We start from the raw sequence: 12,161 nt of genomic DNA on the forward strand, positions 1-12,161 counted from the left end.
GGACAGATGCAGGTCAACTTGTTGACTGCCGTGAGGCTGCTGGCAGACACAGAGAACCTCAAGCCTGACGAGGAGTGCCCCCTGCGGGCCACACTTCCAAACCAGACCACGCTATTTCACGTTAACAAAAAAATCTAGAAATCACTAAAATAATCCTTTTTACTCTGTCTTACTTATCTCCTCTATAGCTCAAAATTAAATGTGAATTCAGCGTCCCGTGAGGACGCCGACACAATCCCTTAATGACGATTAGAAACAAACACTAATAATAAACAATAGACAAATCAGAAGAAAGGAAACGACCGCGAATACAGTATTTGTTGAGCCGGCGAGCGAAACTGAGTATGCAGGCTCATAGCAGTCAATGCGTCTGTGAATATCAACGTGGCCAGAGACATTTCTTGCAGGTTTGACAAAATATGACTATCGTCTTCTGTCGTTTCAGTGTTTCCGACTTCGCAGGAGTTTGATAACTCGTGGCATCTCTTGCGCACCTATTTCACGTGTATCTGTGAGACAGTAGCAGTTTGTATTTCTTGATTTTGTACCATGAGAATGTGGTAACCTCTGTTCGTTCCTAGAGAACGATGAACCAGAAACTGTACTCGATTTCTGTACACAGGCGTCAATCCAATTAAGCAATGCAGTTTAATGCACCAAGAGATCTACGAGAGTTACCCCAAAAGTAAGGTCTTCTATTTTTTTATAATTACATTGGCCTGCTTATTTCCAAAATGGTTTACCTCAGATTACAGCTTGAACATTTAGCTCTTTTTCGACACAAGCACCATTTCTGTCGATGCATTTTTGTAGACGCTCTGGCAGTTTTGGTATGCCCATGTCATACCATCTCGCCGCCATGCTGTTCAGCATGCTGTTTCACCTCGTCATCGGAACTGAATCGCTTTCCGGCCAAATGTTCTTTTAACCTGGGGAACAGGTAATAGTCATTAGGCGCCAAGTCAGGACTATAGGGTGGGTGGGTGATTATGTTCCACTAAGATGTTGCAGGAGAGCAACGGTTAGCCGAGCGATGTGTGGGCGAGCGTTGTCGTGGAGAATGTGTACTCCCTTGCTCAACATTCCTCTTCTCCGATTCTGAATTGACCGTTTGAGTTTATTTCAGAGACTCACAGTACGTGTCGGCGTTAATTGTGATCCCAGCGATTCAGCTCCGACGTCGTGGTGCATGAAGAGGGTTATAACTTTCTGAACAGCATGGCGGTGAACTTGTATGACATGGGAATACATAAACTACCACAGCATCTACAAAAATGCGTTGACAGAAATGGTGATTGTGTCGAGAAATAGCTAAATGTTCTAGCTGTAAACTGATGTAAACCATTGTAGAAATAAACAGGTCTATGTACTTATAAAATAATAGGGGACTCTACTTTTGGGATTATCCTCGTATAGTACGTATAAGTTTAAGACATGACGAATGCTATACTGTTGATACGTCGGCAACCAAGATCGTACTTCGGCCACCTGCATCTACATTGCGAGTTTCATCAAATAGCGTGTGACTGTGATTGTGCTACCAACACTGAGTACACGGCGTCAGCATTTAATAGTGGAATTCTTCTCAACATTACCTCCCTTGCTCTTAATATCAATTAAAGTTGTTTTGACTTCATATATACTGAGTCCGTCATTCCGATAATAATTTCTTTTTCGATTTATTCACTTCTCTCATGCAGCCATTTTGCCTTAGCTTCCTTGCGCTTCGTATTTACTTAGTTCCTAAGTGGCTTGTATTTCTGTACTCCTGAATTTCCCTGACCGTTTTTGTGCCTTCTTCTTTCGTCTATCAGCTGAAGTATTTCCCCGGTTATCCATGGTTTCTTCGCAGTTTCCTTCTTTTTAGCTACGGTTTCTTTTACAAATTCTGTAATTGCCCTTTCAAGAAATGTCCATTCCTCTTCAACTGAAGTGCCTAATGATCTATTCATTATCGCAGTATCTATAGCCTCACAGAACTTAAAGAACATCTCTTAATTATTTAGTATTTCTGTATCCCACTTCTTTGTTCATTGACTCTTCCTGACTTGTCTCTTAAACATGAGCCTTACTAAATTGTGATATGAGTCTACATTTGCTTCTGGATACGCTTTACAATGAAGTATCTGATTTCGGAAACTCTACTAGGCCTTGATGTAATCTAGTGAAATATTTTTGTATCTAGCGGCCTTTTCCTCGTAAATCGACTCATTTTCTGTTTCTTGGACTGAGTATTTGCTATTACTAACTGAATTTACTGTAGAACACAATTAGTCTTTTCTTCTCTCGTAGTACTACGAAGTCGATATTTTCTCGTAACCCTATCCCCTAGCCCCACATCTGCCACTTATTCCAGTCTCTCACGATTATTATTCTTTCTTCCCCCGTTACGTACTGAGTTACCCGTTTCATATCTTAATTTAAGATAAAAATGTAAATGTCCAAGACCTCTACCCTGATACAGCTATGTGTTCACTCGCAGCTGCTCTAGTATCTGAGTGTAGTCAACACTACCTAATGGGTGTCTGAGGGATTGCCTAACCTCAGACGGCGTGTTTGCTAGTTCTCAGGTGCTAGAGCAGCTTACCACACCGCAAACAGTGGTTGTGGACTGCTAGATGTAAGGAAATCAACGCCACAAGTGAAAGGTGATTTCACTGTCGCCTTTTATCCCGCCTCCTGAAGGTTTTTCATATTTGTTCTGAGCAGCAGTGTGTCTGAAGTGTTTTCCTATGCTACTCAGAAGAAACTGTTCACATGTGTGTGAAATCCTATGGGACTTAACTGCTAAGGTCATCAGGCCTTAAGCTTGCACACTACTAAAACTAAATTATCCTAAAGGCAAACACACACACCCATGCCCGAGGGAGGACTCTAACCCCCGCCGGGACCAGTACTCAGAAGACAACCGCGTGATTTCAAGGTTGTATCACGCTTCTGACCTCCACCACATAGGCTTCTAAAGAAAGCGTGAAATGTGGGTAAGACGGAGTTTGACGACCTGCCCATTATGTGACACGTCCACTAAGACGTTGGACAGAATTGGGTTGAAATGTGTTGCCAATGTGACATCATAAACCCACCTTCACCTCACATGAACGTCCCAGCCTTGTTTGTGCTTGTGTCGACACCCTGATAGTTGAAGCGTCACTGAGCCCTGTGTGACGTCGGCGGACAACAAGCTTTAGCACTATAAGGAAAACGGTAGGTACTTATGAACCCATTATCAAACTTATGCGTCGTAATGGATGACAACTGCTGGGTTCTTGAAAAATGATGTTTTTAACGCACTGTTGTAGCCAGGCAAATAAATGAAGCTTTCAGAACACATTTTGTTCTGTTTTAGTTACGCTGGTCGACACTCAAATGTAGAATTGGTGACAGTAATGCAATACATTTATAAATGATCGAAAACATAGGTTTGTAAGCAAATTAAGTATTATAGACGGGATTTTAAACGTTTTTTAAACTTTGTTTCCTACTTCTCTACTTCGAATGTATTTACGTCGCACTTTTGATGATTTTTATCAGGATTTTCTCTCTTATTCTTTTTTTAATACTTCAGATTTTTAATATTCATTTTCACCCTAACAGTGTGAGAATATGAATAAATAACTTTGGTTAATTCCTTTACCTTTATTTCACTAGTCATTGGATATCCTGCACTTCATCTATGATCGAATCAGAAATGTGGCGTGCATATTTAGTTTAATAATACGCAGAAATGTACTTTGCGTATGCTGTTGAAATATGGAAGTCATTTATGCATCAAAGTAATCTCCCTGTAACATAGTAAGTGGGTAACTATGTATATTTTGAGATACGCTAAATGTAGTGTACTTGTAAAGAGTAGTTCCTTGTGGACAAAACGTTTTAAAAAATCGATTAACCAAACTGATCAAAACTTCGATTTCTAAATGCCACCTCCTTTTGGGAAATTTTCGGCAGACGACCATGCCAAAGTGTTGTATGTTCTCAACACACAGAAGCACAAAGAACTTCATTATGTTTTGGACAGCGTCCGGACATATTTCTTTCGGCAGATTTTTCCCTTGAATTGTGTTACTGTCTTCTGAACACATTTTGCAGACACGTGTAGTGTGTCATTTTTCTTCAGTAAGTGGTACCTTTCAAGCAAAAATGGTGCCTATTCAGTCTGCTCAGTCCAACTCTAACTGTACTAGAAACTGGGGGACGTTTTTTTATTTCTCTCACATTCGGCATCTCCTAATATAGCATGAGTGATGTCCATAAGGAACAGACCAAAGCCCTTTCTCAACCAGAATCGTCGATGGGTCGGTGGCTTGAAATCACCGGCGTCATTGGAACTGGAGATGCAAAACTATGTGGAGCGCTAGCAGGGGGTGATCAAAGATAGACATAGCACAAGGAAGGAATGCAGGCTGAATAAAGAATCGTAATGTGCACAATACTTTTACGGGGTGCACATTGTTCAGACTTGGGACGCTACGTGGTAGCGCCATGCAGAGATCCTTCCTCGAGCTGTGTACATGGCTACAAACACAGGGCAGGAAGCGCAATGGAGTGTGTGTGTGTGTGTGTGTGTGTGTGTGTGTGTGTGTGTGTGTTTATGGGCACTCGACACTGAACTGCGAGGTTATCAGCGCGCGCAAAGGCAGCTACGAATTTTTACGCACCAACGAGCAAGATTCGTGCGTTATCAGTGTGGCTAACTTCCTCTGCCCGACTCCTACTCAGCTTCTTTCCACAGTCTCTCACGAACACCATACATTTCGCTGCATGTTACAGACTCTCATTCCTCTACTGAGTTCCTGAGCTTTGAAAACAAGTATTTTCTAAAAATGACGCCGATCACGACATTCGTTTATTCAGAGGCTAGCTATGACATGGGCATTACGTGATCGCTGCTAGTAAAACGGTAAATTGTAACACAGAGTGACGCTCCTAGATCGTATTTAAAGACGTGATCTTGGTATTAACACGCGATACTGTTGTGGATAGCATATTATCTTTTGCCGCCTTGAACGGTCATTCCATCATAAAACTAGGTGGGCTTTCACGGAAATAACAGATCCATTAGTTCTGCCTCATCTGCTTGGTCCTTACACTGCAGTTCTTCTCACCAAAGATATCTTTCTGGTCATAGCGTCGTCCTTCATACGAAAAAATCTGCTTATCGGTCAACGTCATCTTGATTAATATTTATTACTGTAGAGTGCGTGAGATTACATGAACATTAACGTTATTCAGTGATAAATCTGCACCTAAAGGATAATATTATCTAATTTACTTCTTTCTCTCCTCTCGATATCACACACAAAATCTTTGTGCAAAGTTCTGAATACATAGATTTACTTCTCACATGCTAAACATCACTGTTCATTTTTATGAAGCCCTCCCGCTTTTAGACCATATATCTCGAAACCTTTAAATATTATACTACAGTTTATTATAGTAAGTACCAGTTCAGTGCTATTTAATTTAGTGCTACTCATTTGATTAAGCAATGGTTAAGTGCGGCCGTCATTTAAGGTAGTCCATAAAATTCGGCTTAAATAACAAGACTTACTGGCTGAGCCTTAAATTCAGTCCATTTGTGCTGCAAAACCATGTATTCCAACAGATATTTTCCAACACATTGAACAGTAATTTTCGTTGAACTACAGCATAATCATTGGTACCATTAACTCTGCTAGAGGAAATATGAAAAGCAAGAACTATATGCACAGGTCAGTTTTACAAATAATATCCCATTAATATATGGGAAAATTATATTTCGAATGGTTACTGTATCCATAGATGACGCTTTCTGGGAAACTGATGAATACATTTAACAGTAGCAGTATGTTAACCAAAGTAAGTGCTTACTAGTATGGTTGGCCAAGAATTCATAGATGACACTGAATTAATACTCTAATTTGATAGTATTAATCTATTTAATAATCCTCTTCGACTTCTACAATTCGCTAAGATATGTTGCCAAATAAATCTTGAGTTTTTGTATGTATTGCAATCAGCTTCGACTGTTAACTATAAAATCATATTCTGTAATACATGATGGAATATTCTTTGTGTGTGTGTGTGTGTGTGTGTGTGTGTGTGTGTGTGTGTGTGTGTGTGTGTGGGTGGGTGTGTGGGTGGGTGGGTGTGTGTAACCGTAAGTTAAGCCAGTTTCTTGTTCGGACGTCCTCCATCAGCGAATTAATCAAATAATTACTATTTTGTATGTTTTCAAACAAGTCACCAGAATCAACGTAACAATAATTATTGTTTACATGGCACTAGCAAACAGTTCCAGATTTGTTCGCATATGTTGTGCCTGTCGGTTCCAACATATGATTCCATAGGTAACGACTGGATAGCCGTGTTTACGCACTGACTCTGATACTGAGACATTTGTTTATATTTTTGAACGACAGGAATAATTGTATCAACGTGAAACGGTGTAGGCGACCACGTAATGGGCAAGTTACATCAGCACAGGGAATTATCTATACGGTAGCCAGCACATTCTATACTGCCCTTATTTCTATTCATATCTCATTTAGTTTTGTTGATCTCGATGATTCGTTAAGTAATGTACCCGTGTAATTGTAGAACGGGCGTTAATTTAATAACAATTTGTACATAGCTACTGGCGATGACAGATAGTACTACAGTCTTGATGCGGCTCATCACAAATTCCTCTTCAGTATTAATCTTTTCATGTCATACAAACACTTGCAACCTATACCTTCAATTCTTTGCTGGATGTACACCAATCCGTCTTCATCTAGAGTTTTTGCTCTCTACAGCTATTTTGGTACCGTGCAAGTTATTCCCTGATGTCTTAATAGATGTCCTCTCCCTTCTTGTTTCCAGTATTTTCTATATATTCCTTTCGTCTCCGATTCTGCGAAGAACTTCCACATTCCTTACCTTACCACGCCACCTAAATTTTACCCTTCTTCTGTAGCTATACCGCAGAGAAAATTGGAAACGTTAATAGGCATGACATTAAAAAGTGTCCATTGTGCAATGAAATGTGACATTTAGAGTCAGCAGGCGGTACAGACGTTTGCATGGCATTATTGTCAGATATAGCGCTCTGCTCTCTATCTCTTGTGAAATTCTTACCTACAGCTATCTTGTTAACTATGTATATAAGCTATGATCTGACAAATAATTAAATTCTTTAATAATATTTCTGAATAATTTCCTGTCGAAACCAACTCTTGCTCTCCTTGTTGGTAGTTAATTAATTTTAAATGCTCGTTTAGCATACCTTGCACTTCTTTGGAATAGCACACCACACTCTTGCAACAGCCGGCTGCGTAGTAAACACACAGTACAGGGTGAACGTTATAGAATGAAAAGGCTTTTCAGATGACCGCAACAGCCGCAAATTTTCTGAGCTATTTACGTTTTAATTGTTTGAAAAGGCAATACGTTTCACGAGGTACACACCTCATCTTCAGACAACATTGGTAATACAAAACCATATTCCTTTATCACGTCCAGGTCGTGTGTCAGTTCTACGAAAGGACGGTCTTCCCCACTCGGGAGGCCGCAGTCTGACCCTATTCAGGTTCGCTGAGTTGACTGTAGGAAGCACGGGTGATCTCCTTGTCATCGATGTCTGCTTGCATCACACGTTTACACGACACTGAGCCTTCTGGCTGTGAACACCCCTGATAAAGGGGAGACACAGGTGGCGCTATGGTAGCTAAGCTGCCATGCTCTTTGTTGGCGGACGATTTCGAAACCATTATCAGTACATCTATTATTCCCCAACTGGCGTATGCTGTCATCGGATCATAATCGACTCGAGTTTCCAGGTATAACGATTATCTCTGGCAGTGTAGTAATTGTAGTTTCGAAGTTTGCAATGAAGTCATCTAGCACATTAGTGGCTTATGATTGAGTTCGATTTCAACAGGTTTTCTAAGAACCAAAGGAAATTCGTTCATCTGTTTATGAATATAATAACACTTCAATTTTCCATTATCTGACACCCATAGTAATCGAAATGTTTTTCATCACATTTAACCTTTCTATCAATTCCGCGTTTCTTCTCCTGTACTGTGTTGAGTTTCTAATCGTGTGGCGTCGTAGTAAGTACGTTTTGCAGACAACACTTGTGTTATAATAAATCCCGTTGGAGCGAAAATAACAGAAAAGTTAGTAAATTATATTTTCTGAAGAATTATTAAATGGTTCTCTGAAAATGCAGTCTCCTTAAATCTTGAAAAAAAACTTTACTTAGTTCTGTGCAACAATTGGTCATACCAACAATCGATGTAGTATATGAGCAAGACTCAATTGGTAGAGTAGAGCGTTCAAAATTTTTGGGGGTAAATATGTGGTGTGCATCATGGACGTCATGTAGGTACCATTTACAGAAGCTAGACATTTTGACTGTTCCCCACAATACATATTTTTACTAATGAAATCCGTCATAAATAATCTATCACAACTTTAGAAGAAGAGTGACAACACTAGAGGGAGGAAGGACGGATCTTTACTACCCACTGTTAAAGCTGTTACTGGCTCAGAGAGGATTTCAGTAGGCAGCAATAATATTTTTCTTCATTTGACGAATAACATAAAAGTCTGATAGACAGTGAAACAAGTTTCTGATCTAACTTAAAATAATGTATTTCTTCTCAAAATTGGATTCCAAAAAATAACTAAATTATAAGTGTAATTGCACGAGTAAGACTTAATTGATGATGCAACGATTATGTTAACACTAATCATGTGTATGTACACTGTAATGTGAACCAATCAACACTATTTCGATTAAATAATCGTTCAAATGATCTATGGATCCTATACCTAAGTAATTAACTAGGTAATTGTAGTTGATTCTTGTATGATTCCCGAAGGGCAGGCTACTGCCACTGGTAGTCTGGTATAGAGCAAATTTTCCTAATATGAACTCACCGTCCATACACAAACTGACGGCTGGGCGTCACGATTTATGTTTTACTTGCTTTTCCAAAGTCAAGTGAGGTAAGAGCTGCAGCGGTCCCAAAGGGAACTGCTCGATTTCTTACCACATATTTCCCCATTTTGAGTTTGAGGCCTAGACGGTGACAGAATTGTGAACACTAATCTTCCTTTTTATCTGACTGATCTTCAGGAGTCATAGAAACTTATTACGAGATAAAATATAAACTCATAGACATATTAACCCAGAATTAACTCGTCATTAAATGATTTGCAGTTTCTCTTATTTTTTATTAGTCATTAGTACGTTTTAGATATCGGAAAGTTGGTGGAGTGCAGTTATTGATCACGAAATTGTACTACAAGATAACTTCCAAACTTCGTTACAGTGTCTTAAGGAGCAAATGCCCATATCTGGACACCCAAAAATCGTTAGCTTGTCGAGGCTATTCGACAGGATTTCACTAAGTTATATAACAACAGTGGTCGTCTTTCTGCTCATTTCATCAATGACAACAGCAACTCAAATCAAAAAGTTCAGACTACACAAATTAGTGACAGTCGTTCACACTGAAGAATTACAGTTAAAGCACAAATGATTTATAGTGGGAAAAGGTGCAGGATGATGAGTCAGTAGTTAAAAATCTTCATATTTAGTGGCAAAATAGATCTGTCTGTAGCAACTGCTCGTCGTATTTGTTTAACCATTTCTGTTCTCAAAACATTTCACAGTCGTCCGCATCTACATTCACATTTGCTCTTGCACGCTTCAAGCTATCTTACGATGCAGTAAAAGGCAATCGACTACAATAATGGTCCACTTTCTTCCCTTTGCGGTACTTTCCGTCCACTGATCTATTCGCTAAAGTAAGGCGGGAGGCAACACGTTTCGTAGTTATTTCATTACGTTCGGAATTTTAAATTTACACCTTCAACACTGTTTGACGAATTATACGGGGAGAAAATATACGTCGATTGAACCATCTTGGAACGTGGATCTTCGGAAATTTTTTAATGTACACTATCTGATCAAAAATATCCGGACACATGGCTGAAAATGACTTACAAGGCCCGACCTTGGTGGCCGACCGGTTCTAGGCGCTTCAGTCCCCAACCGCGTGATTGCTACGGTCGCAGGTTCGAATCCTGCCTCGGGCATGGATGTGTATGAAGTCCTTATGTTACTTAGGTTTAAGTAGTTCTACGTTCTAGGGTACTGATGACGATGTTAATTCCCATAGTGTTCAGAGCCATTTTGATTTACAAGTTCGTGGCGCCCACGATCATTAATGCTGGAATTCAGTATGATGTTGACCTACCCTTTGCCATGACGAGAGCTTCCACTCTCGCAGACATATGTTCAATCAGGTGCTGGAAGGTTTCTTGGCGAATGGCAACCCATTCTCCATGGAATGCAACACTGAGGAGAGGTATCGATGTCATTCGGTGGGGCTTGGCACAAAGTTGGTGTTCCAAAATATCTCTAAGGAGCTCCATAGGATTTAAGTCAGGACTCTTTGCAGGCCAGTCCATTACAGGGATGTTACTGTCGTCTAACCACTCCGCCACAGGTGCTCGATAGTGTTGAAAGATGCAGTCTCCATACCCGAAATTTTCAAAAGTGAGAAGCAAGAGGGTGCTTAAAACATCGGTGTAGGGATGTGCTGTCATAGTGCGACGCAAAACAAAAGAGGTGCTAGTCTCCTCCATGAAAAACAAGACACGCCATAACTCCGAAATTTACTGTTGGCACTACACAGGCTGGCAGATGGCGTTTACCGGGCATTCGCCATACCCACATCCTGCCATCGTTTCGCCACATAGTGTACCGTTTCGCCAGTCAACACAACGTTTTTCCAGTGTTCAATCACCCAATGTTTACGCTCCTTATAACAAGCGAGGCGTCGTTTGGCATTTACTGGCGTGATGTGTGACTTAGGAGCAGCTGGTCGACCATGAAATTAAAGTTTTGTCAACTCTCGCCTGATTGTCATAGTACTTGCAGTGATCACGATGCAGTTAGGAACTCCTGTGTGATTACACCTTACGACCCTCTTCAACTTTCGGTGGTCTCCGTCAGTCAGCAATCGAGGTCGGCCTGTACGATTTTGTGCTGTACGTGTCCCTTCACGTTTCCATTTCACTATCACGTCGGAAACAGTGGACCTAGGGATATTTAGGAGTGTGTAAATCTCGCGTACAGACGTATGACACAAGTGACACCCACTGACCTGACCACGTTCGAAGTCCGTGAGTTCCACTGAGCGTCCCATTCTGCTCTCTCATGATGTCTAATGACTACTGTGGTCATTGATATGGAGTACCTGGCAGTCGGTGGCAGCAGAATGTCTCTGTTAGAAAAACGTATGTTTTGGGGGGTATTCGGATACTTTTGATCACATAGTTTACCTTTCCTCGATGTACAGTGCCTGTCTTGTATCATTTGCTTCTGGATTCCATTAAACATTTCCAGTACGCTCTGAAGTCAACTAGACCTAATCATGTTGAAACGCGGACCTTTTCCTTGATCATTCTCCTTATAAGCGTCCCAGACTGACAGGTAATTCTAATGAAAGCACCGGAAGCAAGTTTTATAAGTTACGAGTCTTCCAATGAAGCACATTCTTTCATGTACTTTTTATGACGTATTTTGTGTGCTCGCTTAACAATAAAGTACACCGTCTACATAGGGTTAGATAATTTAATGATTGTGACTGGTCGCTGAGATTTACAGCCACTGACGTGAACAATAACGGGTCTTTCTGCGCATTTACGAGCAGTTCGCTGGGGTTATCTTGACGTCTTCAGCACTGTAAGACGACGCTAAACGACGAATTTCGCTGTTGTTGTCTGAATGTAATCACTGACTGCCTAATTCGCTAAGTCGTATTGTTTTACGAACTTATAATTTGACCAAAATCTGCGCTTACGGGGCTTCACGGGAGAGACCGGTGCCATTATGGCCGTTTGGATACGGACGTGGCAACGTTCGTTTCCTTGGGCGCCAGCGAACACAATGGAGCCTGTTCGCCCCTACTCTCCTATTGCCGAAGCGTAACTGGACTGTTAATTTAATAAGGCCTTTGGAAATCCTATTACGCCGGCGTTTTATGTAGCGCCTTGATGGTACACGGAAAGGCGCGCAGGGACTGGGTGGGGCTTGGTGTGGGAGCTGGGGGGGTGGGGGGTCAGGAGTAGCAGCACTCAGTGGCCGCGTAGTCCTACAGAAACAGCCCCGGCCCGGCCGC

This window comes from Schistocerca gregaria, chromosome 4 (assembly GCF_023897955.1).
Source record: "Schistocerca gregaria isolate iqSchGreg1 chromosome 4, iqSchGreg1.2, whole genome shotgun sequence".
NCBI lineage: Eukaryota > Metazoa > Arthropoda > Insecta > Orthoptera > Acrididae > Schistocerca > Schistocerca gregaria.